General features: G+C 52.5%; 1 long non-coding RNA gene across 1 annotated transcript; it reads right to left on the reverse strand.

Moving 5' to 3' along the window:
- Nucleotides 1–4,043: 4,043 nt before the first annotated feature.
- LOC142028050 (uncharacterized) lies at nt 4,044–7,735 on the reverse strand. Its single transcript, XR_012649371.1, has 3 exons — nt 7,148–7,735; nt 4,581–4,652; nt 4,044–4,115 (listed from the first exon to the last, which is right to left on the reverse strand). It is a non-coding gene; the product is annotated as an uncharacterized LOC142028050 (long non-coding RNA).
- Nucleotides 7,736–7,973: the final 238 nt, after the last annotated feature.

A 7,973-nucleotide genomic window follows, 5' to 3' on the forward strand; every position in this document is an offset into this window, starting at 1 on the left:
GACCATCCTGACCTGCCTGCTCTGCACGTGCCTGGAAGGAGACCTGCCCGCGACAGACCGAGGGGACCAAAGCTGGGCACAGCGCTGCAGGGCCAGGAGAGCCTCCTGTTCTCCTTTCTCAGCGTGCCTGGCAGAGACCAGCACTCGGCTCCCCTGCCTGTCCCTGACCAGACAAGGGCACAGCCTCGGCTCTCTGTTCAGCGAGATGCTCTCCATCCTCTCTTCAGAATACGTATCCAAAGAGATACGTACCCCTGCACAGAAAAAAACCCTGCCTGTGCTGAGAACACGCATGCTGGCAGTGCTCACGTGCAGATGGGACAGGCTGACTCTTTCTCCAAAGCAAGGCCGAGAGCTGGGAAGGCTCCTCACCACGGTCTCAGTTGCTGGGACACCCTGGTCGAGGTGAACCTCTGGGATTTACGGCATCACCTAACAGGGTGATTTCTGCTGGCAGGTTCACTGGCAGAAAGATGTCACTATTGCGCTTCTCACTTTCTATGGCAATGTCATCCCTCGTTTTTCTTCCTGACCTTGCTCATCCTACGTCTGTCGCTGGGTCTGCTCTTGTCGAGGCAGGGTCACTTTTAACTAACACTTGCCACAGGCGGAAGGGGTTTCACAAAAGAGTGCCCATGAATTGAGAGGCCAGTTAAAACATCTTACAGCAGAAATCTCAGTAGAGTTTGGCCAGTAACTGTCTCGGCACTCCACAATACCCTACCTCTAAATGTTTCATGGCTAATAGCAGCCATCTAATACAGAAGTTTGGCAAAAAAAACTCCCAACAACTCACCGTCGTCTCTTCCTCCACAGACAGATCACACAGCACAGTATCATCCCAAACAGCACGGAGCCCAAGACCGCCACGGCGCCTTCTATGCAGTAGTACCAGAAATCTTGAGGATCCATAGCATTTGTGTTTCTCTTGTCATCCACACCTGCAGGAACAATTCTGTGCATTAGTGTGTCCTGCACGCTACTGGTAATCTCACAGGAGGTCTGACATTGCCAGGAAATGTTCTTTCTCGCTTTGTTAGCATCTCTGCACCAGCAAACATGCTGGGGCTGCAATGTTTCCTTGGTTTCAGTAGAAGCAAAGGAAACTCCCAAAGCCATTGCAAATCAATGCACTCTGGAGCCTCTCTTTCTCCTCAGAGCTTTGCTTACACTGTGGTACGGCTGTAATCCAGTTTTCCCAGTGTCACAGGTTTGCTCCCCCTTCTCGGCCACCCTTCACGTTTGCACACAATTTCTTTTGTGCTCACCCACTTTCACTCCCCAAGGCTTGCTAGTGCTGCTGCCTGGAGGCTCTCTCTGACCCTTTGGGACAAGTTGTCCCACTGAACAGAACTCATGAGGCCAGATGGAGAGCATGTGGGGGAGCGCAGCTGTTTGACCAATCGTTCCTTTGAGCGACACAGACAAAACCCATCCCTGCATCAGGGAGTGCCACCCCCAGCTCTCTCCCCAGCCCATCACCCACACCCTGAGGGGATGGAGTCAGGCCCTCTCAGGAGACACCTGAACCTCGCTCTCTCCCTCTTCGCCTTTTGTCCAGCGTGGGCACTGCTTGCATGCCCCCAGGTTTCAGGACTTGTCTTCCCCTTATGGCCCCCTGCAAGACTGCTAATTACCTGCACTCTTTGGAGAAAATTCATATCTCCTGGCGTGGTGGGCTTCTCCAGGGCTGGACAGCACTGCCACTGCCAAGAATCAGAGAAAGGTAAAGCCTCAGCATGGCTCAGGCACAGAAGATGCAGGAGGGTGGCACAGGTTCCCTCTAAGCCCATGCCCGATCCGCCAGTGAATCCCTTTGGACCTCAGTTCACAGGAGGGATCCCCCTCTGTTGTGCTTAGGGGGACTCAGGGCAAGCTCTGGGATGCAGGTATTGCAGGAGGCACATTCCATTAAGAGTCGTATTTCCCATCGTCTGCTGTGGGTGGTTCAGATGGCCTCACCCCCAAAACGGTAAAGTTCTCAAATTCCTGTGAACAGGGTGCGGTGGGAGGTGAGCATCTCACTGCATCCACACAGAGGGTTACGAGTGAGTGTCTCTCTGGCACACTGATGGCAGTAACCTCCACACCCCAGAGATGACAGTCATCCTCAGAGAGCCGTTGCTGGCTTCTTTTAGAACACTCGCTCTGTACTAATAGTTTGGCTGCTGACAAGATGTGCAGTAGCGGGCACCAGGGGAAGCGGCTGCAGACACACAATGATTTTGATTCATGACACTGGATGACTGAAGGACAGCAATTACCTGGCACGCCTGTTGATTGAATTGCCCCTGTTTTTTCGTCAGAGACTGGCACTGCGTGACTATCTCCTTCCTGAAACGCCTCCTTCTCCACAGCCTCACGGTCCATCTCTTTAGAAAGAAAGTGGCTCAGTTTAATTAGAAGTAACCGTTCCTCATCAGGAACGTGGTCTCTTCAGGAGGCAATACTTCTCAAAACACATTAATAACGCTTAGAAACAAAGCCTGGGCATTTGGGGGTGCACCTAGTCACTAGTCCAAACGATGTGTCATTCATGGAGAAAAATTTAAGCGCTAGACACTTTCCAGTTTACCAGGAGACAGCAAATCCTGACCTGCTAAGAGACTAGGAGATTGCATGTGATCTTGTTCACATTCCACTTGGTGCATTTTTGGCAAACTGCAAGATGATGGTAAATTACTTCCCTCAGAGGAGACAGGAAGATGCTGTGGCCAGTTCAGGTGGGGAAAGAGTCCTTCTGAGAAGCACTTCCCATCATACCAACTCCACCACATGGTAAGGGTAACAGACACGCATACTGGACTGAACCGCAAGCTCTTGCAAGCATATTCTGGGCACTTTCACAAGTGGCAGTGAAGAGCCCACAGTCCCCCAAAACAAGAGGAAAACCACAACCAAGTTATCGAAAACACAACTAGAAACAGACAGGCAGACCACCCGACACCGAATTCACAGCCCTTCATTTTAGCTGCCTTCAAGTTAGGTGTCGGGCCTTCAGCTGGGTGTCCAGCTTTCGCCTGTCCCTGACCCCGAGGTGTCACCGAGAGTCCTCAGACATCAAGGAGAACAATGGGGTTAGACCAGGCTGCGAAGCCGGGGTGCTCCCATCCTGGCCAGGGGATGCCTGCAGCCCAGGCAAAGTCTGCTGGTCTCAGTGACCCCAAGCTCCCGGCGCATCCTGTCCACTGGCCAAGGGCACTCTCCCTGCCAGTGACTGGCAGGGTGCTGGCCCTCTCATGGCTTATCAGGAACCGGCTCCTCAGCCAAGTCCCTCACACACTCAAGGTGTGAGCACTGTCAGTTCCTGCCAGCTGGATACCAACGTCTGCCCAGAACAGCTCTGGCCAGTAACGCTGTAACTGGGGCAGCAGCCCTCCCTGGGGCTCAGTTGAACCACAACTGGCAGCAGAGACTCTGCACCATCTCTACAGCTCACCAGCACCTGCAAGGTGTGAAATTTGAGTGTCAGTGCAGTGCGGCTCTGATCGATCCCTTCCTGCTGCACAGGATTCATGTCCATACATGCATCTGAAACCTCAGCTTCCCAAGACTTCTGGTTATACCCACCACGTGCTGCTTTGTCCAGTTCCTTCAGGATTTCCTTTAGGACTTCTGGTGACTGCTGGGAAGATCTTCCTATTTCAGCTTTAGCTTTATACTTTGCTCTTTGAGGACCTTAACAGAAAGTATAAAGTTAAATTTCTCAAGAATAACATACTGAAAACGAGCGCTTAGTCTGTGAAGTCAGTCAGGACTGACTACTCACCCCTGGGATGCCAGGTGAGCTCCAGCGCAGGACCCAGCCGAGAAGCTGGAAAAGCCCTCCCTGTACCCACATCTGCAACCAAACACCCGCGAGAAGTTCCCATCATACATTGTGATATACACTGTCATACTGAATAGCAGAACACGTAAGGGGATCACCGAGCAACATGGCACACACGATGCAGGCCTATATTCTCACACCTGCAAGAGACATCTTGCTCACATTTGGGCTTTGAGCTGGCAGCTCTCAAAGGAAGGAAAAAGCCATGACGTACCCGTGCGATCTCCCTGCGCGTCAGCCCTGGAACCCGGCTGGGAAGCTGGATAGCCATTGCGTCCAGCCACGTCTGTAAACAAACAGAACAGAGAAGCTCCCGTGAAATATTTCAATAGACTTCTTCAGATGTGAACGGCAACGAAGGCGGTTCACACACAGGATTGCTCCATGGCACTCGTCTCTCCCTGCCACTCAGGAGCACTGTGCAGACCGTTACTGGGTGCCTGGAGCATGCCAGTTTAAAACAAACCATGTACAGAGCTGCCGGCAGAAAGGACTCCCTGGAGCCCACACCAGCTCTAAACTCAACCCCAACAAGCCCAATGGCTTTGCAGCAGGCACTGGAAGCAGCGCAGGGTCAGAAAGGCTGGGAAAGAATGTTTTGCAAGGCAGAGCGCCCCAGGCCACGTCACTGAGCCTGACCCATTCCCTCTCTGCTCTTCTGCATGTCTAAGCATCGGCCAAGAAAATACTAACTTAAATTTCATAGGAACAAATATTAAAACCTAAATGCCCGCTCATTCAAGTGACATACCTGTGGGGTTGCCCTGAGGCTCCCGGACAAGATCCGGCTGAGCAGTCGGGTGGCCATCGGCTACAGGCACAGCTGTAATCAAGCACGTTTCCATTAGAGGCTGTGATCTACTTCTTTCTCAGTGACCTGCAGTCACTGGAGGGGGGTCAGGTAATGACGTGGGACCCAGACATGGGTGGAGGTTTCCAAAGCTGCAGAGGGCCTGGGGGACCTGGGTTCACCCAAGGAGAGCACTGCCGGGCTAGAGCAGGAATGCTCCTGTTTTTCTGAGCAGACATCTCCCAAGGACGGACATCCCTGAGGCTGAAAGTCAGGATTCAGCCAGGGAGCGGCAGAGCCAGGGCCCGGGGCACGGCTGTGACCAGCGCGGGGAAGAAGTGCCCCTGCAGGCTATTACCTGGCCCCTGCGGTGCTGCTCTGGCCCCGACATGCAGGCCAGGGGAAGGCTGCTCTGGGGCAGGGCAGCACAGGGCCGGCTCTGGGGATGGTTCCTCACCCCGCGGTGCTGCTCTCGGCCCCACCGTTCACCTGGAAAATGCCTCTGCAGCGGCTGCAGCCCCCTGCACCTCCCCACGGGACATCTACCTCCCGCTGCCCATGAAGCTGGCCGCGGCTCATCCGGCCCAGCCCAGCCCCGCTGCTCTCACAGCCCTGCCACACCACGACCCCAGCCCCGCTGTCACCCCGAGGTGTGGTGGGTGCTGCGCCACGCTGCCAGCGCTGGGTGCTGGCCCTCGCCTGCCCACCTACCTAATCCCCGCGCTTGCCACGGAGCAGCCCCGACATCCCAGGCTTGCAGGGACACCACAAAGAGGATAAGGAGGCAGGCGGGGGTCATGGCCCCCCACGCCTGCACCATGCCGCCGCTGCTGCTGCTGCTGCTGCTGCTGCCGCTGCTGCTGCTGGCACTGCTGGAGCGGTGCCTGTGGCACAGCACTGCACATCATGGCGTGGCACAGCGGGGCTCTGTGACCTCACAGTCCTGCCTTCCCACCGCGGCCACGGCCCTGGGGCACTGCCCCTCCCCCACGTGTGTTGAGTTTTTGGGTTTAGATGAAATTAAGACCCCTTCAGCATCCTAGCTGTCTGCACATCAGCACACTCCCTGCCATCCTTAGGCGCTTTTGGCTACAGCTGCTTCTGTGCTTGCTCTTTGGCCACTGCTCTTCTGTGGATTTCTCTCTGCCTCGGAGTCTGAGGACAATTATGTGGGATCCTCTGGGCTGAGGGGAGGCGAAAAAAAGAAACCCATATTATTTCCTATATGTAAATGCTACTGAGGCTACGGGCTGGCCAGACTTGTATGGAGAGCTTTAAACTAGATTTAGTGGGGCAGGAGGAGGAAAAGGAAGAACAGGAAGAACAGGAGGAGGACTAAAACATCTTTCCTTTCCCACAGTGTTGCATATCTGGGGACTGATACAGCATCACTTGCCACCTAGTCAGTGAGAAGAACTCCAATTCCTCTAAGCAGCTGCAGGTTGGTACCCACCAGCATTGGGTACATGATGCAGATAATAATTCAGCAGCCTGCTGAATGATTGTGAATTCATTTTCACAATCTTTTGGTAAATAACAAGCAAAATAAGCTTAGCGAGTCAGGAGGTAAACTCAAGCATTAATTTCATGTACGAGCAAGAAATTGGTAACTATGGGGAAATGATGTTCAAGGATACAGATAAGACGGTGGAAAACACAGCTTCAAGAAGTCATTCATCTTACTGTCTTCGCTAACAACCCTAGAGTCCAGCATTATGGGGCCCATCTCTGCAACAGGGGCTATTTCCAATTTGAGCTACTCTTCAATACCAAATGGGAGGCTACAAATTGCCTCCCACAGGTGGAACTGCACCATCAGGAATCCTGCTGTACGACTGCCAGATAAAGTGACTTCAAAAGCTGGAGGTGGGAATCCAATTCCAGGTAAAAAAATAAAAAAATAAAAAAAAATCTTATCACTACTGCAATTCTTGATGTCCTCTGTTCATACCTGGAACATTTTATGTACCTACATCTCTTAACCACACTAGAGAACACGCTGAGGCAGGAAGGGTTGCAGATGTAGCTCATCGAGTCTAAACCACAGCTGCCTTTAAGGATGTATGGCCTCACTTTAGCTTTCATTGTGCAAAACAATCCCTAGTGTCACACTGATGCAGCCTGCTTTATTTCTGAGTGCAACAAGCCCTCAAATCCCAGATTTGTGGTTTCATGAGCACAATTCTGCTGGATCAGTCCATTCAAGAGAAAACAGACTGCCTAGCAAGTATCTCAAAAGTTCCCAGGAAAGGATTAGTCTGAGAACTTGAGAAGCCATCTGACCTGGAAGGAGAAGTCCCTGAATCGGATGGGACAAAGACAGGCAACAGGACATTCTCTAGTCTCACGAGGCCGAGCTGTGTGCTGAAGAAAGGGCACTGTGACATGAGCTTCTGGTGGAGTCCTTGGTACCACAGGAGTGGCCCCCCCAGATCTCAGTTCAGGGATTTACTCGGTTTCAACCCCACCACGCCTCATATCAGCAATGGGAAGACAGTGGATCTCAAGTAAAGGCAATGGGCTCTCACCCCGATCCAGATCCACAGTGGTCCGTCTTCTACATAGCCTGTGCAAGCCTATCCCTGGGAGCTTGGACTTCTCTGGCCCAAGGCTCAGCCTGTAGCTCTTTCTCGAGAAAGCAGTCCCAGCACCTCTCGTCATCATTCTTCACAGGCGTCAGTTCCACAGTGGACATCAGGCAGACTGACGCCTAGAACAAAGCTTGCTGGGGAGGATGCTGCCTTCAGACTTCTCCCTTTCTTGGAGGCTGAGGTACCTCGACTGAACAACAGGGATAAGCCAAAAAGTAGTCAGTGTCCTTGCGCTAACAAAATCACACAAGAGCCCAAAGGCAGATGCCTTCCCTGCTCTCAGTCCCACCTGTTCAACAGCTCAAAATCTTCCCAAAGCAGACAAATCAGCCTACCAGATAAGGCATGAAGCCACACACCAGCCAACAACATTGACCCCATGCCAGACAAAGGCACAGGCAGAACCAAGCAAGAAACTCACAGGCAACCTTTGCACCGAGTTTGAGCTAGAAGCACGAAGCTAGCACAGGACTACAGCAACCACCACTGCCAAACATGGCCCAAACTGTCAATGACATTGCAGTTTTACATGTGTCCTGGTGAGACGCTTCTGCCTTTCACTCCTACGCTGCATTCTTTGGTACAGGAATAGGCGCCTGGTTAATCTTCTACTTAACAGGTTACTAGATTATTCAGCTATCCAAAACAGAGGGAGTGAGAGAGTGTCCTGGGTTCAGCTGCGATAGACTTAATTCTCACAGGACAGAGAGAAAGAGAGAAATGCAGATGAACTAAACTACAAAATAGTATCATTGACTACAAA

This window comes from Buteo buteo, unplaced genomic scaffold (genome assembly GCF_964188355.1).
Source record: "Buteo buteo unplaced genomic scaffold, bButBut1.hap1.1 HAP1_SCAFFOLD_122, whole genome shotgun sequence".
Classification (NCBI taxonomy): Eukaryota; Metazoa; Chordata; class Aves; order Accipitriformes; family Accipitridae; genus Buteo; species Buteo buteo.